General features: G+C 44.6%; 2 protein-coding genes across 3 annotated transcripts in view; one reads left to right on the plus strand and one right to left on the minus strand.

Moving 5' to 3' along the window:
• LOC100351455 (zinc finger protein 124) overlaps nt 1-11,181 on the minus strand; it is a 71,406-nt gene extending 60,225 nt beyond the window's left edge. The window contains exon 1 of the transcript XR_011382877.1: nt 10,737-11,181. The gene's annotated coding sequence lies outside the window, so the exon portion shown is untranslated. The remainder of the gene's footprint in view (nt 1-10,736) is intronic.
• LOC100342923 (olfactory receptor 2Z1) overlaps nt 11,030-16,308 on the plus strand; it is a 28,228-nt gene continuing 22,949 nt past the window's right edge. The window contains exons 1-4 of one of the 2 annotated variants that reach the window (XM_051835741.2): nt 11,030-11,331; nt 11,827-11,925; nt 12,033-12,159; nt 12,759-12,914. The gene's annotated coding sequence lies outside the window, so the exon portion shown is untranslated. The other variant, XM_070058918.1, reaches the window with a different exon arrangement.

Genomic DNA, 16,308 nt, shown 5'->3' on the forward strand with positions numbered 1-16,308 from the left:
AACAGAGAAAAAAACTACAGATGAATTTCCCTGATGAATATAGACATAAAAATCCTCAAAAAAAATTCTGGCCAATCGAATCCAACAACATATCAGAAAGATCATCCACCCAGACAGATCATCCACCCAGACTGAGTGGGATTTATCCCTGGTATCCAGAGTTGGTTCAACATTTGCAAATTAACGTGATATATTACATTAACAAATTGAAAAACAAAAACCATATGATTATCTCAATAGATGCAGAGAAAGCATTTGATAAAATACAACACCCTTTCATGAAGAAAACTCTAAGCAAATTGGGTTTAAAAGAAACATTCCTCAACATGATCAAGGCAATTTATGACAAACCCATGGCCAGTGCCTTACTGAACTGGGGAAAGTTGGAAGCATTCCCACTGAGATCCAGAACCAGACAAGGATGCCCACTCTCACCACTGCTATTCAATATAGTCCTGGAAATTCGAGCCAGAGCCATTAGGCAAGAAAAAGAAATCAAAGGGATTCAGATTGAGAAAGAGGAAGTCAAACTAACCCCATTTGCAGATGACATGATTCTATATATATAGTGGATCCAAAAGACTCCACCAAGAGACCATTGGAACTCATAGAAGAGTTTGGTAAAGTAGCAGGATATAAAAATCAATACACAGGCCAGTGCCATGGTTCAATAGGCTAATCCTCCACCTGCAGCGCCAGCACACCGGGTTCTAGTCATGGTCAGGGCGCCGGATTCTGTCCCGGTTGCTCCTCTTCCAGTCCAGCTCTCTGCTGTGGCCTGAGAGGGCAGTGGAGGATGGCTCAAGTGCTTGGGCCCCTGCACCTGCATGGGAGACCAGGGGAAGCACCTGGCTCCTGGCTTCGGATCAGCGCAGTGCGCCGGCCATAGCAGCCATCTGGGGGGTGAACCAACAGAAAAGGAAGACCTTTCTCTCCGTCTCTCTCTCTCTCTCTCTCTCTAACTCTGCCTGTCAAAAAAAAATTTTTAATTTCCTCAGAAATCTGAATATAGTCCTACCATATGACCCAGCCATCCCACTACTGGGAATTTACTCAAGAGAAATTAAATCAGCAAATAAAAGAGTTACCTGCACCCACATGTTTACTGCAGCTCAATTCACAATAGCTAAGACTTGTAATCAACCTAAATGCCCATCAACTGAAGACTGGATAAAGAAATTATAGGATATGTACTCCATGGAATACTACACAGCGGTAAAAAATGAAATCCAGTGCAACAAAATGGATGAACCTAGGAAACATCATATTTAGTGAAATAAGCCAGTCCCAAATGGACAAATACAATGTGTTCTGCCTGATCTGTGAGAAGTAACAGAGCACCTAAAAGGTAACCCATAGAAGTGAAATTGATACTTTGAAAAGCAATGACTTGAATAGCCCTAGTCTTGACTGTTGAAAAGCACTTTTCTTTTTCTTTTTTTTTTTTCTTAAAACTATTGGTTGACCTCTTTGCCTAACACAGAATTAATCATATGTGTATAAAGTCAATAGAAAATAGATTCCAGTAAAAAAAAAAATAAGAGTGGGAATAAGAGAAAGAAGAGCTGTATAGCTTTGCATACATTCTTATGGACTGACTTCTAAGAGTACAGCTAAGAAAAAGCTTGCCATGGGACTCCAATACCATTTAGCTGGGTGGTAATAATGCCATTTTAAGTGTTAAAGTGATGATATTAAGTGTTAAATTGGGCCGGCCCCGCGGTTTACTTGGCTAATCCTCCACCTGTGGTGCCGGCACCCCGGGTTCTAGTCCCAACCCAGTTGGGGCGCCAGATTCTGTCCCGGTTGCTCCTCTTCCAGTCCAGCTCTCTGCTGTGGCCCAGGAAGGCAGTGGAGGATGGCCCAAGTGCTTGGGCCCTGCACCGCGTGAGAGACCAGAAGGAAGCACCTGGCTCCTGGCTTCGGATCCGCTCAGCACACCGGCCATAGCAGCCATTTGGGGGGTGAACCAACAGAAAAGGAAGACCTTTCTCTCTGTCTCTGTCTCTCTCTCTCTCTCTCTCTCTCTCTGTCTAACTCTGCCTGTCAAAAAAAATTTTAATGGAATAGGAGAGGGAGCAGGAGATGGGAGGGTTGCAGGTGGGAGGGAAGTTATGGGGTGGGGGGAAGCCACTGTAATCCATAAACTGTATTTGGAAATTTATATTTACTAAATAAAAGTTTTTTAAAAATTTTTTTTAATTTAAAAAAAGTGGCCGGTGCTGCAGCTCACTAGGCTAACCCTCCGCCTGTGGCGCCGGCACACTGGGTTCTAGTCCCACTCAGGGCGCTGGATTCTGTCCCGGTTGCCCCTCTTCCAGGCCAACTCTCTACTGTGGCCCAGGAGTGTAGTGGAGGATGGCCCAAGTCCTTGGGCCCTGCACCCACATGGGAGACCAGGAGAAGCACTGGCTCCTGGCTTCGGATCAGCACGGTGCACCGGCTGCAGCGCACCAGCCACAGCGGCCATTGGAGGGTGAACCAACAGTAAAACAAAGACCTTTCTCTCTGTCTCTCTCTCTCTCACTGTCCACTCTGCCTGTCAAAAAAATTTTTTAAGTTTGAATTGATCATATAGATAGGATTAAGTGTTAAAGGGATCAAATAAATAACATCAAGTTTCTGGTAATAACAATAGATGGAATTAAAAAGAAGAGAATTTCCAACATGGGGAGCAGTCCACACAGCAGACTCATAGAATGACAATTGCTCTAAATAACACTCTGACCTCAGAATCAGCCCTTAAGGCACTCTGGTCTGGCTGAAAAGCCTATGAGAGCATTTCAGGCAGGGAAAACCAAGATCCTATAGCAAAAAAAAATGTCCTACAGGAAGGACTTCTGTGAGACCTCAGTGGAAAGAAGGGGCCATCAAAGAAGTATCTACTTTTCTCTGAAGGGAGGAGAGAACTTCTACTTTGCTTATGGCCTTGCCTAAATGCTGATGGAGACTGTGGACTCAAAAGGCTTCCACAGCCTTGCAGCACATGTCAAGAGCCTTGGGTGGTCACTAACATCATATGTAAGAGTGTTAATTGTTAAATTAACATCAAGAGTCACTTTGCACTTACTCCCCATGCAAGACCTCTGTCCTCAATGAGTTGTACTATGAGAATTAACTGTAAACCTTGTTCTCAGTTTTTTGTATCGTGTGTGTGTGTGTGTGTGTGTGTGTGTTTGAAAATCGCTGAAATCTTTACTTAGTATAGAGTTGGTCTTCTGTGTATAAAGTTAACTGAAAACAAATCTTAGTATAGAATGGGTCTGGGAATGGGAGAGGAAGGAGGAAGTGGGAGTGGTAGGGCAGATATGGTGGGAAGAATCATGGTGGTAAGAATCTCCATATTCCTAAAATTATACTTATGAAATTTGTACTCATTACATTAAAGGTTTCTTAAAAAAAAGAATTCAACTAAAAAAAAAAGTGGAGCATCCATGACCCAAACCAGTGTCTATACAGGATTCCAGCACCACACACAGTGGCTTAACCTGCCGTGCCACTGGGCTGGCCCCCAGAAAGCAGTCCTTTAACAAACAGTGTTGAAAAAAAAGGATATCCACTTACCAAGGAGTAAGTCAGGACCATTACCTCACATCATATACAAAAATGAACTCAAAATGGACCAATGATCTTTTTTTTTTTTTTTGAAAGGCAGAGTGGACAGTGAGAGACAGAGACAGAGAGAAAGGTCTTCCTTTGCCGTTGGTTCACCCTCCGATGGCCGCTGCAGCCGGCGCGCTGCAACCAGCACACCACGCTGAACCGATGGCAGGAGCCAGGTACTTACCCTGGTCTCCCATGGGGTGCAGGGCCCAAGGACTTGGGCCATCCTCCACTGCACTCCCGGGCCACAGCAGAGAGCTGGCCTGGAAGAGGGGCAACCAGGACAGAATCCGGCGCCCTGACCGGGACTAGAATCCGGTGTGCCGGCGCCGCAAGGTGGAGGATTAGCCTAGTGAGCCGCGGCGCCGGCCGGACCAATGATCTTAATTTAACAGCTAAAATTAAAATGTGGATGGAAATTTTATGAAACCAGATTTAATAACAATGTTTTTCAATATTACACCAGAATGACAGGTCACAGAGGGGAATGTATGTAACATAATTACACCAAACTTAAAACTCTTATACCAAAGGACATTTTCAAGACAATGTAAAGGCAAGCCAATGTACAGAATGAAAGATTTATAAACCATACATCTGATAAAGCAGCAACAGTCAGAACATGGGAAGAAATCCTACAACTCAGCAACAACAACAAAAACCAAACAGGTGCCAGCACTGTGACATAGCAGGTAAAGCCGCTGCCTGCAGTGCCAGCATCCCATGTAGGTGCCAGTTCAACTGCCGGCTGCTCCACTTCCAATCCAGCTCTCTGCTGTGGCCTGGGAAAGCAGTAGTAGATGGCCCAAGTCCTTGGGCCCCTGCACCCACGTGGGAGACCTGGAAGAAGCTCCTGGCTCCTGGCTTTGGATTGGCACAGCTCCGGTCATTGTGGCCAATTGGGGAGTGAACCAGTGGATGGAAGACCTCTTTCTCTCTCTGCCTCTCCTTATTTCTCTGTGTAACTCCGACTTTCATATAAATAAATAAATCTAAAAAAAAAAAAAAAACAACCTAAGTGAAGAAGGGCAAACGATGTGGCTGGGCACTGTCCATACCTGATACACAAGTAATACAAGAACCACACAAAACAACGCTTACTTAATTGTTCATTAGGGAAATGCAAATGATAAACACAGGAGATGTCCACTCACACCCATTACAATATTCTAATAAATACTGCATATAACCAGTGTTTATAAAAATATACAGAAATTTGAACCCTTCTGCATTGCTGATGAGAATATAAAACATGCAGCATCTATGGAAAACGTCCTGGTGGTTTCCAAAGAAGTTGAACAGGGAATTATCCTTTGACCAGGCAACTCCACTCTTAGGTGTACATCCAAGAGAATTAGAAGCAGGGACTCAAAACAGATACACAAATACCACTACTCATAGTAGCATTATTCACAAATGTTCAAAGATTGTTGTAGAAACAACTCAAGTGGCCATCAACATAGGAATGGATAAATAAAATGTGATATACCTACATAATGGAATATCACTCTGCCAAAGAAAAAATGAAGTACATTTAGGCAACACATCATGTTTTCAGCAACAATGAACCTTACATAGGATAGATGTCCCATTTACAATGGAGTTGAAAAATTCTTAATGGCCTAGTGACAACATAGTCCTCCTAATGTGGTAGTATCATGTATTCCTCGCTTGTTTATGATGATTCTGGTGGAAAAAAAAACATGGTGACTTGGGCTTAAATACACAAATACCTACCATTGAGTTACCATTGCCTCTTGTATTTAATACAGTAACCTCCTTACTGATTCTAGTGTAGGAGCAATAGTCGTACCATAAAGCCTAGGTATGCAGTAGGCTATCTGCCTAGGTTTACCTATGTACACTCAGAAACACTACGGCAACATCTTAAGAAAATCACCTGATGACGCATTATGAGACTACCAACAGACTACAACATGGATGAACCTTGAAAACAGTATGATAAATAAAATAAGCCACATCTGGGGGACAAATATAGTATGTTTCCACTTATATGAAATGCCTGGGGTGGGGGTTCAGAAACAGAAAGTAGAATAGAAATTACCCTTGTTAAGCTAGGGGAACAGGGGACTTACTGTATAATGAATACAGAATTTCTGTTTTCAGTGATGAAGAGGGTCTGGAAATAGCAGCAATGATTACATGGCATTGTGAATGTTTATTCAATTACACATTTAACATAGTTAAAATGTGCATATGGTACCACAGGAAAATTAAAAAATAAGAAAAGAGGACACACAAACAAACTATGAGATGAAAACCACCATAGTGAGATGAAAAATAACACTAGATGAAATAACAGGTCAGCCGTTTCCAATGAAGTATAAACCTTAACAATAAAAACTATAGAAGGTGCAACAGTAAGAAGAAAATGATTGAAAAAACAAACAGGACATCAAGGAGCTCTGGGGGCAAACACACACAAGGATCATGAAAGGGTGGAGAAAATTTTTAATAATGGCCTCAAATACTACAGATGACTCGAAAACAATAAACCTGGGAATCAAAGAAGCTCCATAAATCATAATATAAGATATACAAACAAATTTAGACCAAGACACATCCTCAAATCACTGAATCCCAGTGATGAAATTGTTGAAAGCACCCAAAGGAAAACAACATAGTGATAGGTTACATAGTGATCTTACTCAGTTTTTCATAACCACAATTGAATACTTAAGCCACTGATGAAGGTTTATGTCAGTTCATCATTGTGGAGGTTCACTGTCCAAGATCAGGTGGCCTCACTGGTCTGGTGTGATGAGGAAGGTGGCAGAACACATGCAGAGGAAGGCTTATGCAGCAAACCAGGAGGCAGAGACAGGGGGAATGCTCAGTTTCAATGCTACCATGATTTGATGCTACCCCAACAACCTAGCCCAATCTAATCACTTCCCAAGAGCCCCTCCATAAATGGATGAAACTCCACCCTGAATCCATCAATCACCAACATTAATCTATTAGCCACCAACATAACTTTTGGGCCCAACCTTCCAATACATTGGGCCTTTAGTGGACACCCAAACTGTAACATGACAAGGAGATTGTTTTTTTTGACAGGCAGAGTTAGACAGTGAGAGAGAGAAACAGAGAGAAAGGTCTTCCTTCCGCTGGTTCACCCCCAGATGGCCGCTACGGCCGGCGCGCTGCGCCAATCTGAAGCCAGGAGCCAGGTGCTTCCTCCTGGTCTCCCATGCAGGTGCAAGGCCCAATTACTTGGGCCATCCTCCACTGCACTTCCGGGCCACAGCAGAGAGCTGGACTGGAAGAGGAGCAATTGGGACAGAATTCGGCGCCCCAACCGGGACTAGAACCAGGTGTGCCAGTGCCACAGGCAGAGGATTAGCCTAGTGAGCCGCGGTGCCGACCAGAGATTTTTGTATATATTTTTGTTGTATGACTTTGGAACTGTGATCTTACCTGTATAGTATATAAAAGATTTAGAAGGACCACGGAATCTCAGAGAGATGGTACATGAGACAAGAGGACAGAATAACTTATGTAAACATTGGAAACGACTGAGTCCTATGTAATAAAATGTTGTGCTACTGTAAATGAACTGGGCATTATTTTGGTGGCACCAGAATTAAGTTATTTCTAGAGAAAAAAAATAGCTTCAACTTAAGTTCACTTATTCTAGACAGTATTTCTCCTCCTATTTTGACTTTGAATGACTTTAAAAACTACAAAAAGTAAATATGCCTCTCTAAAATTCGGGGCAGTTTTCTTAACTCAAAATCTGACGTTCACATATAACCTAAATAGGCTCACAGCTTATCTCTGACAGTGATATTAGCATTTCACTAATGCATACAACTGTAAGAGGTTAAGACTCCCATGTGAAATCTGCACATGTGCAAATGTTATTTCTCTTGGCATTAAACACAGCATAACCCTGAAAGCCTCTGTGAAATTCTCTATGTGTACCTCTGAGTTTGAAGGTAGTTCCAAATTGAACAGTGAGCCCTAGGTTGCAAGTAACTTTTCTCATAAACTCAGAAATCGCGGCTTTGCTTTTCTAATCACATGTAGACTCCCATATGCCATTGACTAAGTAGGGGACTCCAACAGGAAGCATTATCACTCTTTTCAAAACGTGGTGGCCTTCCTGGCTCGCAAACACTCTTCACTCTGTGCTTCCAAGATCTCTCTGTGACGGTCCTTGGGGTCTTTGTGAAGCATCAGCAAACTCCCATAGTCAAAGTCAAGGACCAGACTCTCAGGTACATCCTGTTTATCTCCATCACCCAGGCTGGTCCCTTACCCATCACTGCTCATCCCAATTCATTCACCTAGATCATGTGAAGAATCACATTGTGGTTGGGATGATGGTGGTGTCTCACCAATACTATCACTGCCGATTTGGCCATCTAGGGAGAATGATAAGGCAATGGTTGGCATCAGCAGAAACTGTGATTGCCATCTCCTCCTTCGGCCATTTTGGAAATCTTACAGACTCTAGAATTTACTATTTACTCAGGCAGATACACGCTCAGAGGCTAGATGCATCATCTCTGCCTAAAGGATTCTGATGAATTCCCATGTGGCTTTTCTGGCCAGGAGCTTGCCTGACATCTTCAAGGAAGTAATTTTATGTGTGTGTGTGTGTATGTGTGTGTTTTATATAAATATATATATATAAAATGTTTGTGTACATTTATGCATTAAACTAAATTTTTGTACGTTTTTTCTGTATTGCCACTTCCAAATTCATTTAATGAGACCAGTACTGTCTTAATTCCAAAACCTGACAACAAAAAAGTGAACAACAGACCAATATACCTGATGAACAGATACAAAAATCCTCAAGAAAACAGTAGCAAACATAACCCAACAACAGATCAAAAAGATTATCCATTCTAAGTGGGATTTATCCCAGGGATGCAGGGATGGTCCACATATGCAAATCAGTAAACATGGCACATCCTATTTTCAAAATGAAGGACAAAAACCGTATGATTATCTCAATAAATACAGAGAAATAATTTGATAAAATACACCCTTTTCTGTTTTAAAAAAACTTTAATTTTTTGGATATAGAAGGGGCAAACCTTGGGGCCGGCACTGTGGCACAGCGGGATAATGCCCTAGCCTGAAGCGCCGGCATCCCATATGGGCGCCGGTTCTAGTCCCAGCTGCTCCTCTTCCAATCCAGCTCTCTGCTATGGCCTGGGAAAGCAGTAGAAGATGGCCCAAGTCCCTGGGCCCCTGCACCCGCGTGGGAGACCCGGAAGAGGCTGCTGGCTCCTGGCTTCAGATCAGCACAGCTGCCAGTGCAGCTAATTGGGGAGTGAACCATCGGATGGAAGACCTCCCTCTCTGTCTCTCTCTCTGTCTCTCTCTCTCTCTCTGCCTCTCCTCTCTCTGTGTAACTCTGACTTTCAAAAAATAAATAAATCTATAAAAATAAAAAAGGGATGAACCTCAACACAATCAAGGCAACATAAGACAAATCCATAACCAACATCATATTGAATAGGGAGGCCGGCGCCGCAGCTCACTAGGCTAATCCTCCGCCTAGCGGCGCCGGCACACCGGGTTCTAGTCCCGGTCAGGGCACCAGATTCTGTCCCAGTTGCCCCTCTTCCAGGCCAGCTCTCTGCTGTGGCCAGGGAGTGCAGTGGAGGATGGCCCAAGTACTTGGGCCCTGCACCCCATGGGAGAGCAGGATAAGTACCTGGCTCCTGCCATCGGATCAGTGCGGTGCGCCGGCCGCAGCATGCCAGCCGTGGCGGCCATTGGAGCGTGAACCAATGGCAAAGGAAGACCTTTCTCTCTGTCTCTCTCTCTCACTGTCCACTCTGCCTGTCAAAAAAAAATAGGAAAAGTTAGAAGCATTTCCACTAAGATCCATGACTAGACAGGATGCTCACTCTCACCACTATTACTCAAAATATCTTTTTTAAAGATTATTTTTATTTATTTGAAAAGCAGAGTTACAGAGAGGCAGAGAGACAGGTCTTCCATCTGCTGGTTCATTCCCCAAGTGGTCACAATGACCAGAGCTGAGCTGATCTGAAGCCAGGAGCCAGGAGCTTCTTCCGGGTCTCCCAGGTGGATGCAGGGGCCCAAGGACTTGGGCCATCTTCCACTTCTTTCCCAGGCCATAGCAGGGAGCTAGATGGGAAGTGGAGCAGCCAGTACTCGAACCAGCACCCATATGGGATACTGGTGCCGCAGGTGGTGGCTTCACCCCCCTGCCACAGCGCTGGCCCCAAAATCAAACCTTTAAAAACAGCTAGCTGTCGGTCTGGGGGAAGATTTTTTTAAAAATACTGAATCCAAATGAAATGTACACGGAAAGAAAATAGTGGATAATGTGAGTATCAGAAGGAAAGCTGGTGTCTAACAATGTGGTGCACGCGGGAAATGTAATTATCTCTTGCCAGCTCTAGCGCTATGGTTTGAATATGGTTTGTCCCCCATGGACACTCATGTGTAAATTTAAAAGTCATCATCACAAGCTACTACTAACAGGGAAGAATCAAGTGGGACATTGAAGAGATGACGAGGGCTCTGCCAACAGGAATAATGTGCATACGTGATTAATGGATTTATTAGTGAATTACGTGATTATAGCCTGATTTAAAAGCCACTTTGGCTAGGTCTCTGGCACTCCCCGTGGCCACCTTATGTCCTGTGTCATCGAGGGCGTCACTGGGTGCCTCCCCCGAACCTTGAATCAGAACCCTCAGCCAAGAGCAACCCGTTTTCTTTATAATTCACCCAGACCGTGGCAGAAGAACCTGGACCGAAGAAGGGTCCAGTCTGGAGACCCGACTTCCCCTAAGCTCAGGGAAATCAGGTCATCCCTGGGGAGAACAGGAGGGACCTGGGACTCCTCATCGTGTGACCCGCCCACGCGGTGCAGTCCGGATTCCCAAGGCCCGCCCGCCATCCCCGCCCCCAGAGAGCGGGCGCCCGCCCAGGGGTCCTGGCTGCTGCTCGGCCCCAAACCCCGTGGGCCAGAGGGGCCGGAGGGCCAGGAGGTGCCAGCGGGCCGACTCAAGTCCTAGGACTTCGGAGCTGACCGGAAGCGTCCCAGTCCCACAGCCACAGCCGGCTCCCGCCGGTCCCAGCTACCCCTTCTCCCCTGGGCCCCACACACTCACGGTTTCACAGCTTCGGTGATGGCCCTGTGTCTCCCCCTAGATTTACTGGCTCAGCAGCGGTCACTCCAACAGCTGAGTTTCCTTGAGCTTTTGTCAACAGAACCCCAAATATGGCGGCGCCAGGAAGAAAAAATCGCACGCGGCAATGAAGCACCGCCCCTTCCTGCTGGTTGCACACCTGATTGGGCAATTTGTTAAAGCCATGCCCCCAAGACCCTGATTGGCAACAAAGACCCACCTATTAGGCCTGACTGACTGGAGAAACGGCTCCCGCGTGGCTGGGTGCAGCCGAAGTGATTCTAGCCGGGCCCTGAGTAGGCAGGGCTTACTCTGTGTCCAGGGCTGGCCCGATCTGGGCGACTACTGCATTTAAGATAATTGGCCCCTGGCCTTCCAGAGTGGGCACTCACTTCTTTCTGTCCTCAGTGGGCCCTTCCTGCTTGTTCCTACTGGAAATGACGTCACAAGTGAGCTCAGGCGTTCCAGACTCTGTGCACGATGGAGACAACCTATGACCTCAGAGAAGGAGGAGGGGCCAGGCCAGGCCACTGGGACAGGAGGAGGGTCTGATGTCCTGAGAACTCAGGAATTTGGGGTAAGACAGTTAGCTTCATGGCCAACGGTTTTCTCATACCTTATCTCTCAATTTTTTTATCCAAGAACAAAAAATCATGCCAATCATGGAATGCAATCATTACATGAACAACCTGGAAGTTATATAGCAGCAGTGTTCTCTAAAGGCGTCAAGAGGGGTAAGGAGTAAGCAGTTGAACTAGCTCAGAGAAGTAGCCTGCTTCCCCCACAGTAACCAAAGAAAACTCATCTGCAGAAGGTTAAACACTTTCCTAGCTGGGGAGCCAAATTCTGACAGCTAAAATAGAGCCACACAACGGCTCAGTACCTGGTGATGAGGCACAGGCACTTAAGGGTTTAACCCTGGAAACACAGCTCGACTTCCTGTCCCTTGCTCTTGTAACCCTGCCAAATACATCTTTTCCTTTTCATATTCTGATGAATAAATGCTAACTACTGAGCTTGTAACCATCTGGAGTGTCTGTTCAAACAGATAATTCTTGCTTGTGAGTTCCAGAAAGAGGCCATGGGAAAGACAGCTGACGTTGCAAAGTCATCTGATACTCCTTGGTCAGCATGAACAGAGTGTTGAATTTATCATCACAGACTATAAGGGGTATGAATAATTAAGGGCACAATAATCATAGATTCTAAGCTGAATTGGTCTCATCCTGGTGAATGTAACACTGGAATCTCTTAACACAATTACTTCATCTCTTTCAGATCCCAGCCAAACATTGTTTTGTAGTTGCTTAGTTGTACAGAAAAAAAAATCCTGCTATGCCTTCTTTCATGACAAAGTCAAGTCACAAGCAAGTTTGTCGAGGAACTGCATTGATGCCTGAGATTGGTAAAATACCCTGTCATCAGACCTACAACTGACTGCAGGACTCAACTATCTACTCTTTTTTTTTTTTTTTTTTTTTTTTTTTGCAAGGCAGAGTTAGACAGAGAGAGAGTTATAGACAGTGAGAGAGAGACAGAGAGAAAGGTCTTCCTTCCGTTGGTTCATTCCCCTAATGGCCGCTACGGCCTGCACTGCGCCGATCTGAAGCCAGGAGCCAAGTACTTCTTCCCGGTCTTCCATGCGGGTGCAGGGACCCAAGCACTTGGACCATCCTCCGCTGCCCTCCCGGGCCACAGCAGAGAGATGGACTGGAAGAGGAGCAACCGGGACTAGTACCCTGTGCCCCAACCGGGACTAGAACCCGGGGTGCCGGCGCCACAGGCAGAGGATTAGCCCAGTAAGCCACAGCGCCAGCCTCGACTGCCTACTCTTGTCTTGGCATCGGTCACGTCATTAGCAGCCCAAATTCCCTTTGGGGCTCTGGAAAAACCCTAGGCCACCCTGACCGAGGAGCACAGTAGTTCTTGAGACACACACACACCCAGGTCTGCTACCTTCCTCAGCCACCAGTGAATTAAAATTTCTCTTTCTTTTATCTTCAGACCTTGCTCTCATTATTCCAACTCAGCTTCACTGACAAGGATAAGACTCTGGGTAACATTCTGGGTGTGGAACCTCTCTCTCCTTCAACACCTTAGTATTCACCAGCAAGAAACTCTCACCTGGAGTCTGTTTATGATTTTCACAGAACTAAACAGGTAAGCTCATAAACCCTTTCTTCGAAAGACGACCTGCATCCCAGGGCACAAACACTGACCAGAAAATGGCCCCAAGGCAACCGGAGTGACAACCTTAGGAAGGAGTGGAAACTTCAGTCACACCTGCCTGTGGGCTTTCTGCTTTCCAGTGCTCTTCTGGCTCTCAGGGGCCAGCCTTCCAGGCAGCTGGAGGCCACCTACAGGGAGGGCAGGTGTCCAGGAAGCAGTAAGGGCAATGTCACTCTTCTTCCTCTGCAAGCCCAAGTTTGGCCATGGAGTCATTGGCCTGGGCCCTCTGCTCCCCACTACGGGTTAGTCACCTGCTTCACACCACCATTGGTGAGTTAAGTGGGAGAGAGGCCCTCAAACCCAATGCTTTCTCAAGAAACCAGCAGATTCCCTGTTTACCTCCTGTGTTTATAAAATAGAGGAAAATGCTAAGATACTTGAAATGGATTTTAAAACTGGCAAATAATGATTCTTTTGAGAAACAGATTCTAGCTTACAGCTAGTAAACACATTGCTATGTACAGCAACGCATCAAAGGTGAAGTCTCCCCTTTTCCTCTCCTCCAGCAGCTCCCTGCCCTTCGCAGTTCATGGTTGCCATCAGGTGTTAGGATTTACACGTCCAGTTTACTCACTTGAAACACTCTTTGACCCCACCCCCCACTGACCTGTCAGTGACATCTATGACTAGATCCTGAATGTTGTATGAATAGCCACCTTTTTCAAGCAGCCTATTGTCCCATGTTGAATCCACCTGTGGCCACCAGAAGTGCTCAGCCTAAACTATGTATTTGAAATTTTCTTCCAACATAGACAGTGTTATCTAGGTTGTATCTTGGGAGTACCATGTCCCTCTTCTTTGAGCCTGTTCTTTACCTAACACATCACCTGCTCCTGAAGGGCACTGTTATGGTTTGCCATGCCATCACCAGATGCTGAACCCAGGGAGCCTCCAAACCTTGAGCTTGGAACTCATGAAACTTGAGCTGAAATAAACATCCCTCCTTCAAAAGTAGCTTATCTTAGATATTTCACTGTAGTGATGAAAAGACTGGCTGATAAGGCACACACTAATTATTACGATGTTAGGGCTTAGTTCTAATTCCTGACACAAAATCTTCATTCCTACTGGTCTTCCACATCATGGAAACTGCCCATCCCCCACCAATTCCAACTCTCCAGGGCTCACGGGTTATACCATAGTCCCTTTTTTTAAACTTTTATTTAATGAATATAGATTTCCAAAGTACAGCTTATGGATTACATTGGCTTCCCCCCACCATGACTTCCCTCCCACCCACAACCCTCCCCTTTCCCGCTCTCTCTCCCCTTCCATTCATATCAAGATTCATTTTCAATTTTCTATATATATACAGAAGATCAGTTTAGTACACATTAAGTAAAGATTTCAACAGTTTGCACCCCCATAGAAACACAAAGTGAAATATACTGTTTGAGTACATGTTATAGCATTAAGCCTCAATGTACAGCACATTAAGGACAGAGATCCTACATGAGGAGTAAGTGCACAGTGACTCCTGTTGTTGACTTTACAAATTGACACTCCTGTTTATGGCATCAGTAATCTCCCTATGCTCCAGTCATGAGTTTCCAAGGCTATGGAAGCCTTTTGAGTTCTCCGACTCTTATCTTGTTTAGACAAGGTCATAGTCAAAGTGGAAGTTCTCTCCTCCCTTCAGAAAAATGTACCTCCTTCTTTGAAGACCTGTTCTTTCCACTGGGATCTCACTCACAGAGATCTTTCATTTAGGTCCTTATTTTTTTTTTTTTTTTTTTTGCCAGAGTGTCTTGGCTTTCCATGCCTGAAATACTCTCATGGGCTTTTCAGCTGGATCTGAATGCCTTTAGGGCTGATTCTGAGGCCAGAGTGCTGTTTAGGACATCTGCCATTCTATGAGTCTGCTGTGTATCTCGCTTCCCATGTTGGATCACTCTCCCCTTTATTTATTCTATCGGTTAGTATTAGCAGGCACTACACTTGTTTATGTGATCCCTTTGACTCTTAGTCCTTTCATTATGATCAATTGTGAACAGAAGTTGATCACTTGGACTAATGAGATGGCATTGGTACATGACACCTTGATGGGATTGAATTGGAATCCCCTGGTATGTTTCTAACTCTACCACTTGGGGCAAGTCAGCTTGAGCATGTCCCAAATTGTACATCTCTTCCCACTCTTATTCCCACTCTTATATTTAACAGAGATCACATTTCAGTTAAATTTTAACACTTAAGAATAACTGTGTGATAATTACAGAATTAAACCAGTCATATTAAGTAGAACAGACAAAAAACTACTAAGAGGGATAATGTATTAAGTTGTTCATTAACAGTCAGGGCTATGCTGATCAAGTCATAGTTTCTCATAGTGTCCGTTTCACTTCAACAGGTTTCCTTTTTGGTGTTCAGTCAGTTGTCACCGATCAGTGAGAACGTATGATATTTGTCCCTTTGTGACTGGCTTATTTCACTCAGTATGATGTGTTCCAGATTCCTCCATTTTGTTGCAAATGACTGGATTTCATTGATTTTTACTGCGGTATAGTATTCTAAAGAGTACATATCCCATAATTTCTTTATCCAGTCTACCATTGATGGCATTTAGGTTGGTTCCAGGTCTTGGCTATTGTGAATTGAGCTGCAATAAACATTAGGGTGCAGACCGCTTTTTTGTTTGCCAATTTAAATTCCTTTGGGTAAATTCCAAGGAGTGGGATGGCTGGGTCGAACAGTAGGGTTATCTTCAGGTTTCTGAGGAATCTCCAGACTGACTTCCATAGTGGCTTGACCAGTTTGCATTCCCACCAACAGTGGGTTAGTGTCCCTTTTTCCCCACATCCTCGCTAGCATCTGTTGTTGGTAGATTTCTGAATGTGAGCCATTCTAACCGGGGTGAGGTGAAACCTCATTGTGGTTTTGATTTGCATTTCCCTGATTGCTAGTGATCTTGAACATTTTTTCATGTGTCTGTTGGCCATTTGGATTTCCTCTTTTGAAAAATGTCTATTGAGGTCCTTGGCCCATCTCTTAAGTGGGTTGTTGGTTTTGTTTTTGTGGAGTTTCTTGATCTCTTTGTACATTCTGATTATTAACCCTTTATCTGTTGCATAGTTTGCAAATATTTTTTCCCATTCTGTCGGTTGTCTCTTCACTCTCCTGTTTCTTTTGCAGTACAGAAACTTCTCAATTTGATGCAATCACAATAGTTGATTTTGGCTTTGACTGCCTGTGCCTCCTGGGTCTTTTCCAGAAACTCTTTGCCTGTGCCAATATCTTGAAGGGTTTCTCCAGTGTTCTCTAATAACTTGATGGTGTCAGGTCATAGATTTAGGTCTTTAATCCATGTTGAGTGGATTTTTGTGTA

The sequence above is a fragment of the Oryctolagus cuniculus genome, chromosome 16 (assembly GCF_964237555.1).
Source record: "Oryctolagus cuniculus chromosome 16, mOryCun1.1, whole genome shotgun sequence".
NCBI classification, from domain to species: domain Eukaryota; kingdom Metazoa; phylum Chordata; class Mammalia; order Lagomorpha; family Leporidae; genus Oryctolagus; species Oryctolagus cuniculus.